Source organism: Dromaius novaehollandiae, chromosome 3, assembly GCF_036370855.1.
Source record: "Dromaius novaehollandiae isolate bDroNov1 chromosome 3, bDroNov1.hap1, whole genome shotgun sequence".
In the NCBI taxonomy this organism is placed as follows: Eukaryota; Metazoa; Chordata; class Aves; order Casuariiformes; family Dromaiidae; genus Dromaius; species Dromaius novaehollandiae.
Genome location: NC_088100.1, coordinates 17,355,849 through 17,380,378, shown reverse-complemented (window position 1 = coordinate 17,380,378; position 24,530 = coordinate 17,355,849). Strand labels below are relative to the sequence as shown.

The 24,530-nt window shown below is 41.4% G+C and overlaps 1 long non-coding RNA gene across 2 annotated transcripts; it reads right to left on the bottom strand.

Moving 5' to 3' along the window:
• Positions 1–7,589: 7,589 nt before the first annotated feature.
• LOC135328006 (uncharacterized) lies at positions 7,590–13,490 on the bottom strand. Of its 2 annotated transcripts, none has more exons than XR_010388724.1 (3): positions 13,090–13,490; positions 11,018–11,171; positions 7,590–10,498 (listed from the first exon to the last, which is right to left on the bottom strand). It is a non-coding gene; the product is annotated as an uncharacterized LOC135328006 (long non-coding RNA). The 2 variants fall into 2 exon arrangements; XR_010388725.1 differs by having other exon boundaries at positions 7,590–10,495.
• Between the last annotated feature and the right edge of the window lie 11,040 nt (positions 13,491–24,530).

Here is a 24,530-nt window from a genome sequence, read left to right as displayed (position 1 = left end):
TGCTACATGGGTAGCAGCTTGGGTTATGGCAAAGGACGTGTCTCCCCTGGAGTGAAAATGGATAACTGTTGATATTTTTGATGGGATGATTATGGTCTGCAGATACCATGCAGGACTGATATAGGCCACATGCAGTTGAGAGGTCTCACGCTCAGGGGCCTGCTGCAGGGTGCCTGGGCAGTGGTGCCTGGCCCCGGCTGCCTCTCTCGCCTCTGCAGCTCAGCTCAGCTGACACTCAGCTTCTCCAGCCCTGTGGATAGCATCCAAAATCAAGGCAGACGGCCTCTTTCTGGCGGGCTGCCCCCCCACTTTGCAGCAGGATGGACATGGTGCTACCCCTGCTGCCCTGAGGATACAAGCAGCTCCTCTTTGCATGCTTGCCACCATGCTGGATCCTGGGAGACCTAGTTAAGAAGTAAGCACAGAACATGATTTCTTCTGTCAAGATGCCCAGTACTGATTTCCTGCACTGATCACAACTGAACAAGTAGCATTCCCAGCAAAACCTGGAGCTACAGGTTTGGAAAGTGTTGGTGCTGCAGACATCCTTAGCAACGCAAAATCCTGTTTTTCACTGTGCTATGACTTCATTTCAATAAAAGCTTTGTACTGTGCAGGACCCCACGGTTTTGACCATCACCTATGTATAATTTTCTGCTGCAGTTAAGAGCACCTGCATTGTGTTCATTTTGAATCCTCCTGCCTGAATACGCTGCTTGCTCCTGCATCTGTAAGATTACCACAGGAGCACATCTGAAAAGACTACCACAGAACTGAAAGCGTTTGCAAGGGGAGGTCGACCCTACCTGCTCCTCCCAGTGCCACTGAGCGCTGCCGCTGACTGCTTGTCTTTGGCTCAAGGCAGTCAGAAATCAACAGGAGTTTTTTTGACAGAAGAAGAGCCAGAGTACCTGGACCCCCTGTGCTGGGGTTCAGACTACCCCAGGCATGCACAGTAGGTGCTCAGCTGTTTTTTCTCACAAAAGAGTCGCATGCCTTGATGGATTCAAGCCGTGCTCAAGCAGCTGGCTTGTTTTTCCTGACCGTATGCAAAGCTCAGAGCTGCAGCTTGTGCTCCCTCTTGGTGTCCCTCCTTACCTAGCGTCGTGACCTGGCCAAGCTCCACCACAACCCTGCTCTGGCTGGGTCTCTGGGGAGGGGAGTGGGGCAAACAGTACGAAGTATCTGTGAAGAATCTATTAAAATAATGTTGATAGTTGTAGCGTTTGCATGAGTAATGGCCATGGTGCTTTCCCTGGATTATGCCATCCCAAACTTGGGAATGGCCATAAGGCATGTCTGCTTTACGTTATAGTGAGCAATACTGGAAAGTGCTGGGTGGGACAGGGAGGGGGACAGCTATTATGTGCACATGATCATTACACATGTAAACACGATATTAAAAATAGAGCTGGGTGAATACTGCCAAGCATTTCTCTGACTACCCATTGGAATTAAAGAGAGACATGGGTTTGGCTAGAGTCCCATCCATTTTATTCATCACTTCTGTGATCATTTCAGTGTGAGAGAAAATATCTGCAGAAAATGGATAATAAGCTCATGTGTGTGGGTATTTACATGAGAAAGTTTTGCTCCATATGGGGTGGGACACTATTCGACGCTGCAGTAGAACAGGATTCCTAAAACCTCTTGCTATGGATTTGCATCTCTTCCTCGATGTGCAGAAGTTGTTGAGATGCAACTGCAATAAGTGAATACAAATCATCTTGAAGAGCACTGAATGAAGAGGGATCCTGAAAGATTAATTCACACAGGGTGAATAGTGAAGATCAGCACAATAACTCCAAATGAAAGCAGTGCCCTGTAATTTCACCCATCACTGTGAGAGAGGCTTTTCATCCCAGGAACAAAATGGAAAAAATGTGAACCTTGTGACTTAGATTTATCAAACTGCAACAGGATGCAGAAGAAAATCTAAGGCCAAGGACCCTCAGGGTGAAATCGATCCTGAAAATTCAGCAGGGGTGAAGAGAAGAGCCACAAAAATGATTTGAAGACGGGAAAAGTCCTTATCCATGAGCAGTTCAATCTGTTTATGACAAAAAGAGAGTGCGAGGTGATGTGATTAGGGTGTAAAGATACTTTCACAAGGAGAAAGCAGTGCATACTAAAAAGGCCATACAGCCAATACTACCTCACTGTTTCCTTGTATTTTCCCATCTGTCTTTCATATACACCAAATAATATAGAAGGAAGAAACAAAGACAGACCTGGGTGAAATTTTCATAAATTCCTTTGGCTTGGATGTCTGACATGCGATTACAGCCACCACATTTTGCATATAAGTTGCTACGTATTGGGTAGGTGCCACTAAAGAGTGTAAAACCTTGCCAAAAGTAAAGAGGAATCTTCACTTTCATCTTTTGAAATTTTGAGTGAGGTGGATCTGATATAGTCTCTTTCCTGCATGCATGCTCTGTTACCTAGTGTATGGGGATTATCCGGCCCGAATTTGAAATTTTCTGAGTTCAGAGGTGAAGAGAGAGAGTTTCCTCCTGTGCTTTGGTTTATGCCTGATGTTTTCCAGATTTCCAGCAGACAGAAAAACCTCATTCTGCTCAGAGGGGGTTGCTGGTGGGACGCATGCTTTTGGAACCATCAATGGGATCGTTCTCAGGTTCTCAGAAAATCTGAGTTTAGAAAAGCAATATTATCCTGTTCCAGAAACTAATTTGCTTTGAAGAAAATGAGAGGGAGAAAGAAAAAAACAATATAATCTTGAGCTGTCACTTCTGTTCCTTGTTTCTACCTGGGGGATTAAGCTGTTAAAACCAAATGTAAATCAAATATTTCACCTCCTGCATAGATTTAAATATTTTTTGTGCAAGTGATGGTGAGCTACAAATTTGGTTTTTTGTTGCTAGAACTGATGGAAACAAAACTACACCCATCTCCTAACCTCTCGTGTTAAAGAGAAGTATCTTCATCCTGGCGCACTATATAACCTACGAGATAGGTATTTCTCTCATTGGAAGCTGGCAGAGGCACTGGGAATAATCTGTACAGGTTGATGAAGCAAATACCAGGTCAAACTTGATGAGACCACAAAGGGAGGGTGGTTTCTATGGCAATGGCGAACAGCCGTCATGGGAGGTATTGTGTGTAGGTGGCAGCGAAAGCCAGTTTAACTCCTCACAAAAGTGGTTAGTTGCTTTGGCGACAGGTGCACAGCCCGCAAAAAGCTCCTCCAGAGAAATAAGACCAAGATGGAAGGATCGCTGCATGCAAGTTATTCTGTAAGTGGGCTAGCAAGGAGATAACAAATGAGATTGTGTCAGAGGTGATGCACTTCAGTGATTAAAAATCCTTTTCTGCGCTGAACAGCAGAGCTGCAATCAGATAGTTCTGTTACATAACCTGAAAAAAGTCAGGAAATTTGTGCTAAGGACAGGTTATGTGTGCCTCACTCTCACACTCGGAGAGACAGGGGTGGAGAGACTCTCACAGGCCAAAGCGGACCGCGGCATGGATGTCTTGGTGGGCCACTGAGCAGCACAGCTCCGCTCAGACCTGTGAGATTGCATCTACTTCAGAAACTGCACACATCTGGAGGCCAGTGTCACAGATCACAACAGAGATATTAGTGAAGTCAATAAATTAAACATCAATCAATAGAAGTACAAATGTTGAGAGGAATACAAATGACATCTAAAATGAATGTGTATGCCTTATTAAAGCTTCTGCTGCAGTGGGTCTAAACACCGCAGCTGATCAAATCTTCAGGAGTTACTTGTTCCTTCTCCCACACTCCCTGACCTCCACAAGAACAGGCCTATATGAAGATGTCAGTGGTAGCTACTTGGCTGGATGATTTCTCCCCTCTTCGATACAGTCCCAAGCAAGTAAACCGCATAAACAAATACTCAACCTAGACTCCCCCACTCCACCTGAATAGGCCAACTTCACACAGTGAAAATCATGAAAGGTGAATGTGATGACACCATTCGTAAAGCCGGTGCCCCGTTTGGCTGACAGCCTATGTATGGTTGATGTCTGGGGACCTGATGGAACCATCTCTCTACCAGTGGATGCTCTATTTGGAAAATGAAGCTATGGATGAGTGCTTCCCAATCTGTCCAGATCTCAAGAGATCCTGCTTTGTGTGTCCCTGCTTAGGTTGTGGCCAAAGAAGTGGAGGACTTTGCCAGGTCCAGACCCATGAGATCCAGCTGAACTCCTACAATATGCAGAGGTTCACATTTATGGGTCCTCTGATAGGTATCAACATGACCCTTGTGACAGCTTCAAATGTTGTGGAAGCAGCACTTGCACTGGGTGTTAACCTTCAAAGTTTGCAGTCAGGGACACCACAGCACTGACATCAGCAGGAGTCACTGCAAGCAGACGTGAGGAAGGAGGAGAGCCTCACCACCGTTCTTGCTGCTGGACTGCCCCATTCCTGGGCTAAGCAGGCTCGCTGTGCATGCTGGGGCTCACCGCAGGGGCTAAGGTGCGAGATGGAGCCACAAGTGCTTCCTGCGTAGGTGGGTAGGGTCACTTACGCACAGAGGCAGCCGGCCTCCAGCCACCTGACAGACAGCCGCCAAAGCAGAGTCACAAAGCCGGATCCCAAGCTCCCCCCAATGCATGTCAGGGGTGTGCCCCAAAGGGAGGGCCCCAAGGGGAGTGAGAGATTCGTTTCACACTCCCAGGCAATAAAGTGCCTACACCAATCAGCAGTGACACCACTGAAACTGATCTGTAGCTTCCTCTGACTCCACATTAGTATCATGTTGCATGCTATGACCATAAAGACCATTGCCTTAGTGATAGATAAGCAACCTTAGATCCTCCTGAATCACAGGACTGACCAGTAAGACTGAAGCTAAAGGATTACTAGCTACCATAAAGGGACCAAAAGGAGACAGCTCCTCCTTCATCCATCCTAGAACATGGAGTGGTGATCATATGCATTAGCCAATTAGTAACACCACTTTAAAAGGCAGAAAAAGGCCTTCCATAATGAGAACTACACATACAAATACAAAGTTCATTTTGTTTGTGGGAATGCCATTCATATCCTTAGAAAGTCAATATGACTTATTCTGCAGTGAGATTTGTTAATTTTCTACTAGAAAAATGGTTGCTTAATAGAAAAACGAAGATTTAGGTAGATTTCTGACTTAATCAATTTAGGCACTGTGGTAAATCCACTGTACAATACCTTGTATATACAAAGTTATACTCTTTTTTTTTTTCCCTGAATGATACCCTTTTGCTGACTGATATTGTTTTTATTGGAAGGGCTATGCCAACTGTGCAAAAGCAAGACTGTGCTTGCCCCTACCCATGGAGCGCTTCCCTTCCGATGAGGGACACAGGCTTTAATGTGTTGTAGCATTTTGGCAGGTCACTGGCATGAAGACTAACAATAAATGAAACCTTTCAAACCAAAGATAACTCAGACAAGATACTCACTTCAAAAATAGTTTGCTATCATGTTTTGTAGCCAAGATCTTCCGGTTAGAGTACAATCCTGATTGCATTTTGCGGAATGGAGCGTGTGGTGTCACTGACAGGAGACAGCGCCTCAGTGCTGGGTATTTAGCCCCTATCATGGTGGCAGAGACCAAGCAAGAAGGAAGAACAGGAACAGGGCGCTTAGAGCCACGTAGCGGGCTGCTTGAGGTTTTTATCCTGCCTTGCCTTCTTTTCCATCATTTCAGCTACATTCATTTCATTTTGGATTCAGTTTCTTTCCTACCTGCCTCAGAGATGTGTAAGTTCATTAATTTATCTTTGTAAAGCTGCTAACACTTATTTTTCTCCCCCACTTATACTGGGTGGAAAAGGATTTTAAAAGTGCCTAGGCCCCCTGTTTTGAACATTTTCATTAAGGTTTTCAAAGCCATCAAAAAACACACAATGCAAATGAGTCCTTTCTACAACAAATTGTGTCTCAGGGAGATGAAAAAAGAATGTGATATAATCCAAGGGAATTTGTTACATTCACAAGGCATCTCCTCTCCCATCAGAAGAGCTTTCTGGCAAAATAAAGTTGAAATAAGGGATATTGCTCATTCTCCTGAAAAGTTTTTGAGAGAGGAAATTAGAGCTAAATTCAGCTTTATGAATAGTCATGCCTATTAGTCATTTGTCATTATCACTGTTTGTGAGTAAGTGTGAGTGACTATGTTTCTGCTTTATTTTGTCTTTTGTTTTCACAGACAATCTCTTTCCACTTTTTCTTACAGAAGAGTATCGATTTTTTAGTTTATGGATTTTTTTACTATGAATGTCGCTTTAATGTTTCTGAACTTCAAGACTGATGTTTTCAGTAAAGTGAAATTTAATACTACAGTATTCTGACTACCTCCAATTCCAACAGACTTAAGCTACACTGAAGCTCACATAAATGAGCATGAGCTTAAGGACATTATCTGTAGGTGAAATAATAACAATCCTAGGTATGCACAATGTAATCGGCAGAACTGGCCTTTGCTTGGGGCCGCACAGCTGTAGTAGAACATGCCTCCTCCAAGTGAATTCGCAATAAGAAGCACATGTCCAATTTTGTTTCTTACTGAAAAGGAAGATATCTATCACCATGCCGCAATGGAATTAACAAAGGCAATTTAAAAAACTCAGTTTCACAAAGATTTATGGCAATGATAACCCATCAAAGCAAAACGTCCCATAAACACATGCTTACAGTGAACAGGAGAACATGAACTATGGGTGGAAAAGTGTGTACATTCCTTACAGCTCCATGGAAGCAAAAGCTTAAAATCAGGCAGTAGAATAGAGATCATATTGAACTGGGACTTGGATGAACTCTCCTGGTAACCTCTTTAATATTCCTCGAAAAACTCCCAGCCACATACTGACGTAAATTGATCCTACTCAGTTCTTGACATTTAACACGGTCACAGGCTGAAGTGATTCATAGAAAGCTCCTTGTTCTGGCCCAGTAATGACTGCATGTGTTTTAGAGCATTTTTCCATGTTGCTGTTCTGCAGTCTTCTAAAAAATGCATGTGCAGGCAGATCATTCTGCAAATTCTATGGCAACTGGCTGCATCAGGGATGGCTGGCTGAATTAAAATGTGCAAGGCTTACGCATTAAGAAATGTTATATTCATACGGAGAAAACTTTCTAGAAATATTAATATTCAGCACCCACTATCAAAAGATCATAGCAATCCAACAAGATCTGACTGCTTTGAATTATTATTCATGTACCATGGAATATGTATTTTTTAAGTAGCATTGTAAATTAATACTAGCAAAATGCAATTTGTAATTTAAATGTAAATCAGAATTGACTAAGAATATAATTAAGCTTTGAATGCCTAGGTAGTATCTGCTAACCATACTGGTTTGTGGTGTTTTTTTCACTAAGATTTTAAAGTGTATTACTCAATTTAAATACCTCAATGTGTATTATCTGTATATATGTGCTATAAAAATGTAAATAATAATAAAAGATTAGGTTATACACTGTTGAATTCTAGATTGATATATTTCTGTGAAACTGAAGAAGGCTTTATGCAGAGTGTTGTATAGGATTCTTTGTTAGTTTATGCAGACTACTGGCTAGTCTAGGGGAACATTAGAAAAAACCAAAGTTCCCTCATAACAAATGGTGCTTTTATTGCTTGTGTTCATTACTACAACAGAAGTAGAAAACATGTCTTTTATGCTAATCAAACATAACAAAGTAGTGTAGCTTTAACTGGTAGTATACATTTATATTAATATTTGCTTCAATATAACATAATTGTAAGTATATATAAATACCTCTTTCAGTCTGTTTTCACATTAATATTTTTATGTAGTTGCATAAACATTTTGGTAATGGCAAAGCCAGCTTACAAAGTCCCTGTCCCTCGTCCAGCCCACTCCTAACCCCTCATCACAGTTAGTTTCCCCACCATTTGTGGGCTGCACTGTAAATGTGGGACCACAAGTATTCGTGAAATGATCCTAGTTAAAAAAACAAATAAACCATGTAACTTCACCATTAGAAACAACTAATTGAGAGGGTGTAACATTTTCTAGATCTTAGCACAACAGAACTATTTTCCTAAAAAAAACAGGGGCTTCGTAGCAAGCAGCAGTTAGCTTCTATGTGCTTACAAAATTTAAGATATTATACTTAAAACAGATAGGACTGATCAAAATGAAATAAACTAGTTTAGGAAGGTCTGGACATTTCTCTTTCTTCTTTCTTTTAGATTGTTTTAAATCAGGTGAAGTTTAAAAATACATCTTTCGATATATGCTTTTGGGGCGGATATTGAATATGAGGAAACTGCTGTAATTCTTCTCTTCTAGAAAGTAATAGGCCTTCTTTGTTTCGTATCAGTGCCTTACACAGCCATGCTCAAATAATTAGTTCATCTGCAGTTCTGAGAGCTTTCAGTATTGAGTCTCAACTGTAATTTAGCACACTGTGTTGACCATAGGTATAAAAAAGCTTTTATCCCCAAAAGGCTATGGCTGTGGATTACTTGCTTCTGCATATTACATGCATATTCTGCATATTAAATATATAGATCCCTTCTTGTTCTTCGGTGGAAAACTATACACTGTGACATTTTGGAAAGAGAGGAACATAAAGGAAAAGAGAATAGTGGAATGACAGACTGGAGGTTTTGCAAACAGGAGAGAAGTGTCTGTCCGCCTACGCGTGGTCCAGCGCTAACTCCATGGAGATGAATAGCACTGTTTTCAGATGCGTATTTTGGCTAGAGGCTGAAGTTGCAATTAAATCCAGGCCTGTGAGACAATGAATGAGTGGCCAAATGCCATGTTTATAGTCAGGAAAGGCTGTTTTTAAAGCAGCAGAACTGTAAAATATTGTTTTTGTGTAACAGATGACTTTAAATACTGTGGTATCCAGGACCCAAAGCCTGCTCTCAGACATGTGACTTCAACTCTCTTTGACAGGCAGAGCTGAAATTATTACTGACAGTTGAAATTAAGATTTTAAAAATTACCCAAGCTCTTCTTTGCATAGACACAGCAGGAAAACATCCTATAGTATGTAGTGTGTCAGCCACTTATCTTGAAGTAAATGAAAGCTGAGGTTTTACAGCATTGGAAAGATGTTCAGCAACGTTCAGGACTAGGCTCAACTGTTTTTTCTTAATATAAATAATGGATATAATTTCAATGGAAAGTTTGCCCTTGTATGAAGGCGAGGGCTTACATACCTAAACAGTACGCAGAGTGTAAAATAAGGTGTTAAATACTGCTTAAGTGCAACAGAGAGAGAAAATAGAAAGAGAATAAAATGTCTTAGTAGAACTTGAAGAGAATTAACAAGATGGTTTGTCCCTTCTCACACTTACATACTGATTTCACAACCAAAAACCTCCTTTCAGGTTTTGTATTTGATCACATGCTTGCAAAGCCTTTTAGGTTTGTTTTGATTTGACTGTGAAGAAAACAAAATGGTGCAACCTTTCCACATGGACAAGCCCTTAGTTAATGCTCCTCATGCCTTCCATAAGCATTTGGTCTAGGCACAGCCTTCATTACCTGGCTCTTGACGTAGACAATTAAGGCCCTGCTCCTGAGGGAATGCTGTCTGTTTGAAGATTAGAAAACAACGGACAATATGAAAATTTAGTTAGAACATTCCGATGCTGCATGCGGGACAGTAGGTTGGGCTGTGGATTACAGCCAAGGTACCCTGCAGAGGTGGTCTCCAGCATTGCCTACCCTCTCATCTCTTCCTAGGGGAGGGGTTACTAGAGCAAGGTCTCTGGACAAAGACCCATTTGGCAGTTTGTGCTGTCAAATCCTTTGTAGCATCTGCTTGTCTTGTCTCCTTCTCTGGGGCCAGATGTGCTGGCCAGAAATCAAACAGATACTGTCGTCCACTCCTGTGATCCCATCTAGAGGTTTTGTGCTACAGGCCTCAAACTTTAGCTTCTGGAGTTGCTTTGAGAAAACCTTGGTTTGAACTGAACTGGAATTTGCTGCAGCCTTCCCCAAAACTTTTGCAGAATCACAGTATGACAGGAAGGTGGGTTCGTTGAGGGTCTCTAGTCCAGCCTGCTACCCAAAGCAGAACAGTGCTAGCGTAGGCCAGCCATGGCCAGCTTCTATCCGTGGCTGGAAACCTCCCACAAACAGAGATCTCATCCCTCTCTGGGTACCCATCCCAGTCTGTGCTATCCTCCTGGGGAAAGAGGTTTTCTTCTGTCCAGTCTGAACCTCCCAAGCTGCAGTCTCTGTCCCTTGTTATATCAGCTGCCACTGCTGGGAAGAGTTTGACTCTGTTGTCCTTCTAAGGTTTCTCTAGGATGGAGGTCTGCCCATTGGTGTTTGAACTACTTCCACCTTTCCAGAGGAAGCGCAGCCCCTCCACAAAGATAATTCAGCTGTGGTCATTCATCACCTCATCAGGTACAAGTTGCCTTCATCGAATCTACTGGTTGGTTATTAATTGCTTTCCCACAGGTTTCAAGTCATTGCAGCACATCTTGTAATTTTGAAGGGATTTGTGACTTTGTGATCTTCACTGCTAGAAAGTACACGAAAACAGATGATCAGCTACATTCTCCTTGATAATTTAGAAGGGTAAGTGAATGCTAAACAAAGTTGTAGGGAGTACTGAAAAAGGGGTAGAATACTGGAAGCCTGTTTTTTTCTTTCAGTGAAAATGCACATGAAGTGCATGTAGTAGGCAATATCTAACTTTATAAATCATGTATTTGAATACACAAAATGCTATTTCTCCTTTTCTGTAGCTTCAAGAAACACAATGATTGACAGACATTGGCCATATCAGTAACTGTGATTTAATTCAGAGGACATCCAGAGGCTGAAATCTTTGGGTGAGATCAGGTAAAAAGCTGGTAAATCTTCTGCCAACAGGGTAGCAGCAAAGAGAGGAGAGAGTTCATGAGAACTTCAACTACTTTTCCATCTAAAACCTGTTCTTTCCTTTAGCTTGCTCTCACTTATTTTCTCCTCTCCTTTTCATTGTTATGGACTTGAAGAAGGTGGAGAGGAGGCAGGATGAACAGTTTTTTTCACTTACCTGAAATGTGTGAAGAGAACTTTCCATTTCATCAGGTACTGTCACGATTGCACAGAGCGTCCCATAGGAAAAAGGTGGGGGTGATATTTCTTTACTGCAGGTTTTCTTTATATACCAGAAGCTGTCTGATCAAAATATACCTTTGGTGTAAGTCCTGAATAATACATTTAAATCAGCATCAGTTAATATAAACTTTGACCCAGACTAGAGATTTAAGAGTAAAATACTTTAAAATTCTTCTCGCCAACCATTTAAGATAAAAATCCAGCTGCATTATTCTAGCAACTAGACATTTTCATCAGAATCCTTCAGTGGGAGAAACAAGATTGCTACTTTCAAGATGAAGCTTTAAAAATGTATGAATGAATGGTTGCTTTCAACAGAATGCACTTAAGGAGCCAGGAGGACTTTTCTGGTCCTATACCTTATGTTCCTGCAGAAATATTAAAGCCAGATAGATTTTAACAGTGAGTTGGATTAAATCCCTATTTGGGAAATGAGACTTCTTTCATATAAAAATATTTCAAAAGGAAAAGTTATCACTTGGGACATTTAAAACTGGATATGGTAGTACTAAAATATCATCTGGAAAAGAATCCAGCACTGGAAGGGAGAAAGACAGTATGATGTAATCAGTCTTTTCATCTCTAATTTCTATTATGTCTGTGCGTTTCATAGTGGCTTATTTATTTGTGTATTCCCACTTGATATAAACAGAAAGAATTAGTCTCAACAAAATGGCTCTCTTAGAGACTGAGAACCGCAAAGAAGGAAGAGAAATTATTTTTTGTGCTTTGTAAATAATTTGTAGCTGGGATAAGTAAAATTACATTCAGCAACACTCATGTATATTTTCCTCTCTGCCCCCTAGGGAGTTAAACTGCAAATGCTCTGAAGAGAAGCAGTAAGAATAAACTTAGGTTTTAGTGAGTCGTATCTTGAAGAACAATGTGCTCTTGTGTGTCTCCCCCTTCTCACAGGATATGGCCTATAGGCTGTAGATCACAGACATCTTCTTGTGTGGTATTTGTGGCTTGTAATGTGCCAGTAAATTGGAATATTTCAGATTTGTTAACTGGTTTTACTGTGAATAGCAATTTCCTTGTTGGAAATTCAGCGTGTCTGAATGATCCAACCTTCTCAAGTTTGCGCACCACCTGGTGCAGAAGTATAAGGAGAAGAGAAAAGCTGAATGGACATGAAAAGCTTATGAATATGCAGAGTTTTGGCACACAAAATCATCTTCATTCAGGCAGAACATTCTCTCCCTCTTCAATAGTGTGTGAACTTTCATATCCGTGTTTCTAATTAGCTCGTAGTCACTGTGTTTCAACTTGTCTAACAAAGCAGGTCTCCCCCGCAGTCCGCCAGGCCCTGCCTCTGCCAAGCGAAGAGCCCGTTGAGGGCTGCTCGGCCCCCACCGACGCTGGAGGTGCTGCAGGGGAGAGCTGGGGACTCTCCCGTTTGGCAGAAATACACCTTCGACCACAATTTGAATGTCTTCCAAAGCCCTGTGCCAAGATAGCCTACAATGGGACGGGCCGTCGCTGCCAGGGCCACTCTTGGACGCCAGCTCAGCCATGCTCCTGGCGGCCACTGTCCGGTGTCTTTCACCCCTGGGTAGCAGCACCTTGGCCAACCAATGCCTCTTGGAAAAGCTTTCGACAGAGACCCAGCTTCACCTGCTGCCATTGCCATCCGCTCCCGTTTACCCCCGGTCACGGCAGAAAGCCTCAGCAGAGAAGTTGTTGGACCAGAAGGAAGGGTCCTGCAGGCTGGGTTCGCCTCCTGGTTGGCCACCCTTGCTTTGGTGCCCTCCGACTGACCATCCTACTTGTCGTATCCCAGACTAAAAAAAGTCTCACTCGTGTACAACTCTTTCCCAGGTTTCCCCAGCATCTAACCAGTAATTTTGTTGAAAGAAGTGCTCCCATCAGACTCCTTAATTCTTAAGGATCAGGGATGTGAAGTGACACATGGGAAAAGAAATGTTTTCTGAGGGAACTTCCCATTCTGAAACTATCTTCTGACAAGTGTAAGACTGCCCAGAGAAAAAAAATCAGCCACCGTACCACCAAATCAATCATCTCAGGCTTAGATTTGAAGTGCTAAAAGTATTCCTGGTGCAGCAGAAGATGCAAATTCAGTCCTCCTGCAAGCTAAGGAGAGAAAACAGAGAAGATATGGAACATTGAGAAATTCCTGCAGAAAGAATAATGGCAAACTAGAAAGTGTAATTTATACAACAGATACATATGAAGATCACAGAAAAAATGAATCTCTTAGTAAGGTCTGAGGGAAGGCAGAGAAGCTACATGGCTCTGTAAAAAACCTGGGCCTTATTGCCCCTGGTCTTTAGTGGGAGTGTAGGGTGATGTGGAGGGTCTCGTTATGGTTTAAATAAGATGGTGGACACTGTCTAACCAAGGTCAGAGAGATCATAATTTGGGCGATATAAAATCTTCAAGTTTTGCCTCTGTTACAATGTTATGAGGTATCTACCAGGTTTATGATACCCTGAAAGGAGACAATTTGCATATACTCTGTTTATAACAGTCATAAATAAATCCTAAATAATAAATATTTTGTAATCTTATAATATTTATGGTACATAATTATAAACAATAATTCACAAATACTATAAATAGTATTTCAGAAAGTGAGCTATTTAATCTTTGTTGCAGTTTTCCCACTAGTGAGAGAATGCTGGACGATTCTACAGAAAACAGTTTTATGTTTTTTACTGGAACACTCCGGTCCGTTCTGCTTCTCTGCAAACTGGTAGAAAAAGTGTGAGAAGTGCAATTGTTCAGCGGGAAGGTAATCCCTCCCTTCAGAGAGACTGCAAAGCTTGAGCAGGATTTGCTTAAAGACCAGAGGGAAGAGAAGGAGGGTTGTAGGGACTTCCAAATAATGATAATTATAGAGAAAGGAAATTGAATCCTACTATCACTACTGAAGGAGTCAGGTGACTTTCAAACAAATTGAAGTCAGTGAAGCCAATTTCTATCATGTTTATCTATAGTGTGAGATTATTCTGTAAGCAGACCCACTCGTTTTGTTAATGATAATAACACTTTCTTTTATCCCAAGGATGTTGTGAGGATAAATATATTGAAATTAGAAAGACCCCGACATTGCAGTGTTAAGTGCAACTTGCTACAGGAAGAGGTGGTATGTGCTCCCTGTGAGCCCAGCTGGGAGGATATATCTATTTTTGTTCAGGTACTAGCACTTGTGTGGCCACATGGACAGCTGGATTAGGAAGCTGATTCAACTAAAAGCTGGGTGATTGTGGCTAAAAGTTACCGTGGTCTTGGCAGTTGTGGCTGTTTTAGTTATACAGCCAAGGAACTAATGGAAATACTAAATTATAAATTATGCCTTTTCTTAAATGTCTGCATAGGGATATCTGATAACTTCACAGCAAATCATTAGGGTCTTGAGAAAGGTATTTAAATGGAATATAACATTTAGATGGGGAAAGAACTGCGTAGAAACACACACCAGCCAGGTTTGCTAGGGATGTTCCTCTTTCCTTTTTCATCTCCAATTGCACAATATCAACTACTACATAATCCCATACTGCATACGGTGTGCAATAATATGCATTAATAATAATCAGCACTTACAGTGCCTTACATCTTCAAAGCTGTCTACAAACCTTAGCTAATTAATCTGTTTCAACACCCCTGTGGGCTAAGCATAATTACTCTGACGAAGCTGAAACAGAAAGGTTAAACGAGCTACTGCTGGCCACACAGACAGCTAGTGACAGCGGAGGGCTGAGAGCTCTGGAGCTGGCATCTCCCAGTCACATGCCTCTCATTTTTGTGCTCTCACACACCACAGACACACAAATATATGTAAAACCAACAAAACGTTAAACAAAATATACAGTATCATTAACTTATGTTGACACTTACTTTGAACTACCTGCCATCACTCATAGCTTTGTCCGTGATTACCCTAAAGTTACGTCAATAAAACCATCCCACTGCTCCACACTATCAATCACTCATACTGCACACATGAATCATGACATTACGCCGCAAAGTTCAAACCAAACCCAAAATCTCAAGTCCTGGTGTGGGCTTGGTGTTCTGGTTTGAGCTCATTATTAGACGAGGTCTGAGCCTGTTTCAAAAGCTTGGCAAGGGGGAGCGCTGCACCGTCTCTCTTTCTGTATGCATCAGCATATATCAATTGTGTTTGATGCGAAGTCTGTGTTTGCTGCTTTTTGGTGAAAACTTTTGGGTTAATGCAGATGTTCAAATTCAATATCATATTCTATACCACATTTATTTTGGCTTTGCTGAACCATTTGTTTTGAAAGGAAAAGAGGAAAGATTCAGTATCAGTATGTTTTGAACAGAATGTCTGGAATTTTCCCATTTGAATGATTTTATCTAAACTTTTCCTTCATATTTATGCTTAAAAAAATGCTGAGAAAGGATTGTTTGTATTAACATTTTGCATTATCCAGAACATAGTTTGGAGGGACATTTCAGAACTGCCAAGAGCATGACTTCCTCTGCAAAAAGCACATCTGAACTGGCTACCTCAGCAATGCAAAACAGACCAATGTGCCATGGCTCTAGCAAGTTTTCATGTCTGTGCCCATACATCACCCGGTATTCTGATTTCAAGGGTGCTTCATGCCTTGCCATCAATAAGAATCGAGGGTGCTCAGCTCCTGCAGAAAATAAGCAGAAATGCATACAACAAAAGCATAATTAGTGGCTGAGTCATTAATTCTCATTATTCTGTTGCAGAATCAGAGCTGTTCAGTCAGGGGGTAGAAGGCAGTTATAATCTACTGTTAACAACATAAAATACATCAATCACAGCCACTTCATTCCCTCAGGGAAGCATCAAGGAAAGAAAGACAAGAAGTTAAAACAGATAAGCACTATAAGGCCCCCATTCTGCAAAACACAGATATACCTGTCTGATCTTAAGCATTTCAGTTATGCTGACTTCAGCAAGTCTGCTCATGTGTCAAAAAAAAAGCATGGGCCTTATATACCTAGCATCAGCAAAATGCCAATTTATTAAGATAACCAGGCCTAAGGGAAAAAATAAACAAACTTCTCAAACTTATTACATATATAATCCTCTGATGCCTTTTGGTTCTGACTGTGATCTCACACCAGGTTCATATTATAACTCTGCGGATTTTAATAGAGTTAACCCTCATTCACTTTGTGTGAGATCAGGATTAGGCCATTAACTGAACTGTATTCCAAAAATGGTGCTTATGCATAAGGTGTTTTAATCAGTTTTTTATTAATGCCTGCTCGAAGGAGCCTAGTTTAAAATAGGAAAACTTTCCATGTTCTAGCCCTGCACATGTAGTATCTGGTGACAATATGTTTTTTCGTGTTTAATGGCTTGCACTAATAGCAGAGGTTCAGAGCACCCTATGGCTCCCCCTTCCAGCCATACAGGGCTGTGGGAATGCAAACAGGCTTCCCACATTTTCAGAAAATATTGTATCGATAACATTGCTGTCTTGGGATACATATCGACAATGGCAGCTCAGATTAATTCCCAATGTTACTTTGGCCCAGTCAGGGGATTAATTCCAGGAATTAGTATAATCTGTTACCTTTGGTTTCATTTTCTATAAAACCTTTGTAAAAAAAGATAAATAGGGAAAAAATAATGCATAGATAAACCAAACACACAAGCAAAACTAAAAATAGCCCAGTGAAATATTCTCACTGGACAGTATAAATACTCCTTTCAGGTTAAAAATATGTCTTTGAGGATACAGAACCTTTAAAAAACATAATAGGTCTCGGACAATGACACTTCCTCCCAACCAACATAGTAACATGTTTTTGCCAGTAAAGGATATGCTCTGCTTTACAGAGGAAATTCATGTTGGCTAATTTCACCATGGAAACTCCAGCCCTGACTATAAAAAGACAAACTTATCTACTGACAAATATCCTTACGTTGGGAATAACAAAAAAAAAAAAAAAAAGAAGAAGGGAAGGCGATGGAGTTAACTCCGGGCGAGGGAGAGTGGAGCCCCGAACCCACGAAGCGAGGCTGCCCGGCTGCGGGGCAGCAGAGACTTTCAGGTTGCTGATTACTGCTGGCACCGCTGGCCGCTTTGATGCGTCTTTAATCCAGGCCTTTTCGATTTTCAAAAATGCGTCAATATGGAAATATTGCCTAAATAATCAAATACGCTCGCCATCTGAATTGGGCTGGTGAAGGGTTAGTAGGACTGAAAGGTCACCAGAATATTTACTACGAACTCGTTTACAGATGTAACGTTTTTCATGTTTAATTATAAATTAAGCCTACGGTTTTGTCCCTCTATGTCTGTCAGACAGAGCAGTAATAAGGCCCTGTGGATGACAGGCCATTGGCGGGTGAGAGCTGTACACCGAACAAAAAAAGAGCATGGATAAGGGAAAATTCAGTCACAATAATTAGAAAGTGGACAACTTCCTGACAAAAAAGCACCCAAAAATAATGCACTGTCTTTTCTGTGTAATCCCAAACACTGCAGTGATTTACAGCAAACCAAAGGTAATTTCACACAAGTTTTACCTTTCTTATCTATAGGAAGAGAATTTCTCTTTACATTGGAAATACCCCTGATTTTACTTCCCTACTGAGTTAGATTACTACCACAGCATCTTTGGATGATCTGAATAGCAAAACTGTATGGGCAAATGGTCTCCATCATCCCTGAGGAATGAAAGAATAGGCAGTATTTTAGGAAGAGGGAGAATTTAGTTTACAATGTCATTCAGTATGCCCAGAAAGATGCATCATAGCTATTTTTTTCAAGAAAAGAGGCAAGAAAGAATGTATTTTTTCTATAAACGAAATAACCTAAGCAACCCAAACCAAACAAAGCGCATGATGTTCTGGAGTGTTGAAAATCATTTGGAAAATGCTTTAGGCTAATTTTGTAAACCACATCAGAGCTGTAGCGGGTAGAAACACACTTTCATCTTATTTATTTCTCTCTGTCTTTAAATATTGGGTTTGTTAGCATAAGTTTCTCTTTCAAATCTGCTCTGCACAACATACACTTTCTTGGTTATGAAGTGCCTGGCCATGCCAGTACAGACACAAACACTCCCGATGTGCTTACGATCTCTCTGTCCTTTATCATTACACTGTACATGACACTGGGGTCATTAACATTGCGCTCTATATCCATGGCGCCTCAACTGGATTTGGACCAAATTTGGCTTGGCTTTTCAGTGAAGTTCTTCACCTCTGTTGACAGAAGAATAAACAAGTTTGATTTTACGTACACCTGGGAGTGCATTTTTGTGCATGCATGCAGCAGGATGGGTTGCCAAATTAATTACTGCCAAAATACTTAGAAATGTGCTGGGATTTGTTCTCTCCAGCACTACTGCTGTCAGACAGATCGTATACATATGTACTCACTCCAACTGAAGCACATACAGGTTGGCGTCTTTTGGGGAAAAAAAAAAAAGTGTTCTGCGAGCAGCAGCACATGGGAAGCTCAGGTTCGTACAGCTTTGCGTCTTTAATCTCGGTGGCCCCATTGTACCAATCGTGGCTGCCTCCCACGTCCCATGTGCTTCCTCCTATCCCTCCTCCCACAATACTTTCAGGATTCTCCCACACAACCTGCAAAAGTCTCCCGCAGCGCCTCGGCTTCTTCTCAGGGCTCCCAGCTAGAGGCTTTGCATGAGACAACACGCTCAGCAGCGGTTGGGAGCCGCGGATGCCCCCGTCTGCGGGCTGCGATGCCTGCGCTGGTTGCCGGAGTGGAGCAGAAAGTGCTGAGCCCCCACTGTAACCTTTCATTCAGTGAGGGCACTGATTTATGTCTCTTTTGCTCACCCAGAGACTGATTTTCTTAAAACTTGTAGGGACTTCTTGGCTCTGAGACCTCTGCCTCTTTATTATTTTGTGACTGAAATCAGTCGGTTGGTTTAAAAAACTGTGAGAAGGAAACCAAGTTAGAACAGGCCTGCAGCCAGGGCTGAAAGCAGTTTGCAGAGTGGTGTCCCCTTCTCTGGCGGCCACTCGAGGTCAGCTCCTCTTAGCATCACATAAAATGCCACGTCTTGCAAGAGCCGAGTGGGGCTCCAGCCCTGCCACGCTTGTCCTCCTCGGGAGCACATAGAACAGCAGCATCTGTGACATTTTTATTGGTGCCCGATGTCCAGAGCTCTTACCCAGGCTGCTGCCCAGTGGCAAAGCAAGAAGAGGTAAATCCTAGTAAATCCCAGCCTGCCCCCTCCTCTCCTTGCTGTTCTTCCCACTTAGAGAATTTGGGGTACTTCTTCAAGCAGCACAGTCTACTTGCCTTAGCTAGTTGTCTAGGGTGCTTTTATACTTACTGGAGAGAGAAGCACCTCCACAGGGAGCATTCCCCCTAGCCTAAATCAGCCATCTAAAGCAAATGGCATGACTCTCCTTTCTTGCTTAAATTTTAGGTGGTTAAAAACAAGTGAAATGAATCCCACCCTGGCTTATAAGTGCCGCTACTTTGATTGGCTTTTGCACACAAAAGCGTGTAGATTTTTGAGCGAAAAGTCTCTCTTGCATGCTGTCACAAGGTAAAGCATCCAGAAAGGAGACTTAAGGAGCGGCAAAGGGCAAGTGTCAAGAGCTGCAGTCCCTGCTTACTAGAGCAGCTCACTTGTTTCCGTGTAACACATTAGTCAGGTTTTGAGCAGTAACCAAGTGCTGAAGCAGAGCATGAATTCAAGTCAGCATTGTGTTTGGTTGTAGCTGATGGACCAAACAAACACTTGCGAATATTTGCTGGTCCAAGATGCAAAGGGTTGCCTACCCAGGGGATGTGGAGTTCTCTATACCACTTCTTTGAATTTCAAGGTGACGACCAGCTACCACATCCAAGCGGGCAGCAGACAGCCAGAAATCTGGGAGGTTACCAATAGAAGTGGCTGAGCAATTCTGCAATATGTAAAAACAATGCCTCTGCAAAAGAGGCATTTATCTAAATATGGAGGTCACTTAAGTCCTCTTAGCAGGGACCCTCTATTAATCTTATAATGATGTTCACCTTTCCAATACCATAAAATATAACCTCCAGCTTCTCACTTTAGATGGAATTGCACTTCCAGGCCTTTTTTTATTATAGCCAAACACTATTTGTTATGCATTATTTTAAAGTATGGTCTTTCAGTAAAAATAATACTTTTTTCTTTATTTATGCATATTTATTATGGAAGACAAGGAATAAAAGGAAGACAGATTCAGCCTGAGTTCTTCTGTAGCTTGAACTGTTATTTAAAAAGTAGCAGAAAGGCAAACTGGAATGCTGTAGTTCTCTTTTCAGCAAATTAGCTTTAACCAGTGTAGGCAGGAGCATTCACTTCCAAAAGAGTAGGAAGTGCAGTGTTACGCAGTAAAGCATGCTTTGCCTTTGAATTATCAGGATCATTTGTCCAACAGAACAAAGAAACAGGCGTTTGCAGATTTCCCTGAAGCAGCATGTAAATTGTAGTATGCTACTTAAGGTAATAGAGAAACTACAAGCCTTTGGGGCTATTTTGTTATAATAAAGACGAGATACTTAAAATTCTAAAAACCCACAAATTTGATGGTACATAATTGTGCTACAATCCATTGCTGAACTCATTGATTAAACAAGAAAGGCAGAAGATCCAAAGGAAGTCTTTTTCCGATATAGCATTTAAATCGCTGCTTAACATTCATTTCTCCAGCAATGTCTACAAGGTATGGATCCTTTATAACTGTCAAGCAAGTATGAAACAAATTAGCAAACCATCTAGAACTACAACTGTGTAACTGTAAAATCTTCTGGTCTTTCCTAACTTTTTCCCTTCCCTGTTTTCCGTCACCTCTTTTGCTTCAACAGGGTGTCACTTCAAGGTCCATGGGTTGGTTTCCCCTGGTTGCTGTAGAATAAGCTTCCCAAAATTCAGCTCTGGCAATGGAGCTCTCTGAAGCATCTCTTGATGAGATGCTTCAAAGCAGTGAACAAAGTAGCTCAACTTCTGAAGGGCCTTTCCAGGGCAGAGCGAGCAACTCTGGGCCAAAGCCTGCAGTCCTTGTTCAGGGCCTGCAAAAGAGGAATCCGCTGAAAATCTGAACGTGAAATTTCACTGATAATTTCACTGTGGACAAGAGGCTAGCCTCCTGCAAAATGAATGGTGCAGGGAGCTGCTAAAGATCTAGTTGTTGATAGAAGAGTTTTGGCCCACGTGCTGGGGCAGGGGGACAGGAGAGGCAGAAGTGCCTTGGTATGAACTGAGGAGGAATCCCAGGTCCCCTGGGCAAGGAAGGAGTAAGGGAATGACCGAAAAAGCAAATATCCAGGCCCCTGAGTGAGGAGGACCAGTTGTGAGTGGGGCATGCTCAGAGGGACAGGGGGCAGGTCCAGCATGAAGAGCTCAAGCTCACAGGCAGAAGAAGGAGGAGTGGGATGGCACTTGCAGCATGCAGAAAAAACAAGTGGGGAGCAGGAGCTTGGGGATCTCTTTTTTCAGAGGGAGGCTACAAGCTATAAGCTACATCCCCTCTGAGAAGAGCAAAGTCACGGGGCACCTTGCTGGGCTTTGTGACATTGTAGCATGCTCAGGAGCCCTCAGCATGCAGATCCTGTCATTGCTGGACTGCGTCCTTTAGCAGGGGGCTTTCAAGTGAGAGATGGGGATCTGTGCAAGGCAGCATCACATCACTTGTAAGAGCTCCATGAAGCTCTAACAGGAAAAATGCATTAAAAAGTCCCTGGGGTGTTGCCACTGAAATAATAGCATCCTCTCCCTTCCTATTCCTATAATCCGCACACCCACAAACCTTCCTTTATATCATTAAAAAAATAGCTCTTCCTCTTGGTTTCTGATCATGTTTTATAATTTATGGGAAGTAATATCTTCTTATAATATAGCCTGTTATAACAGGCTTGTTAACTAACTACAGAAATGTTCTACAGAAATTTCCATTAAAATTCTATGGCTTTTTCAGTTTGTCTTTGAAGAAATCCTAAGGAATTCCAGAGAATTATGGGAAAAAAAGTCACAAATGTTCACAAAAGCCTCAGTTCTACCTCCACAAGTGCTGTGATTTCTCTCAACTTCAATGGCAGCTGAAGGTATGATAGCCCCTATGCCAAAGGGTGCTTTACTTGCATGAGGGCTGGTCCAGGAACTATACAACTTAGGAAATTTAGCTAATTAACTTATATTTTTACAGAAACTGGTTCTGGTAATGTTGATAGTATTTTTAAATCTCATTTTTAATTCATTAAAAACTTCTAACTTCCTAGGGGATTTGGTCTCCTTGTCTACTGTATGCACAAATGTGTGAGTAAATTATAACCTACTTTCCCATCAGCTGTGCTTCTACCTGGATTATTTCTTTCTAGCCCATGCTGCACGCACCAATTTTCAAAACAAAGTGAATAATCTGGCCCAGGCATTTAAGTGCTTTTTCCACAGATTCCCATACTCAAACACGCAAATGAAAACATTAAAAGGAGTGACTTATTCATGTTCTTAGGCAAAGCATACATATTAAATTAATGTTCATATATCAAAGAAGACACTAAATGCTGACTCTTGGAAAGCCTTGTGTAGGAAACTGTACTACCAACTGTTCATTTAACATTTTTTATTGTTTAATATAAAGCTTAGGAAGACTGTCTGTATCGATTCTATTCTAAATATATGACAATATACACTAATTTAGAACAACCTCCTCATTTCCAAATACATATTTAATGAAGCACATGTCATTTCAAGCAGACAGTGAAAGTGTAAGTTTCATCTCTTTAATGTTTTAGGAGTATATGTCGCATTAGTGACTGTACAAGGAAACAGCTCCTTTGATGTAGCATGTCAGACAAGAAGCTATCACTAACATACAGCAAAAAGGCATAGGATTGCATCTACAAAACTTTAGAAATACAGAAAAAGCTGTTTACAAGAATGACAGTTAAAAATTGGTTTTAATTTGCACCTTTTCTTTAAGTCTTGTTTTTATTTGTTTGCTACTCTTGTGAAAATGTTATGTACGTACATTTTAGACCTCTTTGTGGTACCAGAGAAGACTAGGGAAAAAAATCAGTCAGCAATGTTTTTTATGATGTACCTCCTTCTCTCTACTCAAGAAGTAAAGGCTTAAGTGATCTGCAGTTAAATTCTCAGAGTTCATAGCGAGAAAAGGCAGAAGCATGTCAAGATAACAAAAAGCAGCAAATAGCTCAAGGACAGTGCTATAAAGGATGATTTCAGCAGGTTCAACTATTGGAAAGCTTTCATGGAAGGAAAATTGTTTTCAGTGGCTGAACTGCATTTCCACATGGAGTACCAAAATTTTGGCGTTAAGACTGGAAGAGACTCACCTTAGGTTACCTAAGTTAATTCATAGGGAAAGGAAAATGGAGTAAGTGATGATGAAAAAAGCACGCCAAAGAGAGGAATCTGGAGAGCAAGAAGAAAACACAAAGTTATATTCACAAGACAGGTGGCCAGGTAAGCAAAAGGTAGGAAGTGGAACAACTTTGCCGGCTAGGAAATTCAGTGAGGTCAGTGTACAATTTGTGCACTGCATAATAAGCTGTGCAGCAAAACGTAGGAGCCAAATCTACTGGTGTAGGATATAGACCCAGGCATTACAAAAACAGAAACATTGCAGAAACATGGTGGGATGTCCGTTAGGTCTGGAATACAGACATTGAAAGGATCACAGCCTTCAGGAAAGACAGCCACAGGGATGTGATGGAGTAGCAGCATGGTACACTACTGATGTGGTAATGTGCAAAGAAGGAGGAGCATGGACACCATAAACTTAATCAAGGTCCAAATCATTCTTGCAAAGAACTGTAAAAAGAAATATTATTACAGCAGTAGTATGGGTCCACTAAAGGTCCTCTAGATAAAATTTGATCATAGAACACTGAATATGTAGGACCTATGGGAGACCTCAAGTTCCTAGATACAGATCAGAGAAAAAATGATACCAATAATACAACTGATAATGGTAGAGCTCAAATACTCATGAATCTGGATTGTTGACAATTTTTTTTAACAGGATATTTATTAAGCTCCCAGGAAGGAGTGCTATTTTAGACATAGTAAGGATGTTACAGAAGTGGTGGCTGGAGAAAATAGCCTTGATTAAGCAGATCATAATGAATTTTCATTAAATTAAATGGAAAGATAAACAAACCCACATTGTGTGTTGTTCTGGGTTTTCATGTTATTGAGTTTTTTTAATTTCAAGGCAGTGAAGTCAACTGAACTGAGGAACTGGGAGACTTGACCGCAAAGGAGATTCCTGAAGTCAAAAGTGCAAAATCTATTTTGAGTTTGCATTCCAGGAAGGAGGAAAAACTCACAGAGAAGAACTCCAGACCTAGCTGATGACAATCCACCTTGAATAGGATATTGGGAGTAAACACAGAGCCTGCAAGGAATGGAACAAAAGTGGATTATTTAGCATGGAAAATTATATCTTGCAGGTCAGAAAGTATAGGGAGAAAGTGAGAACTGCCAAAAGCTGAGCT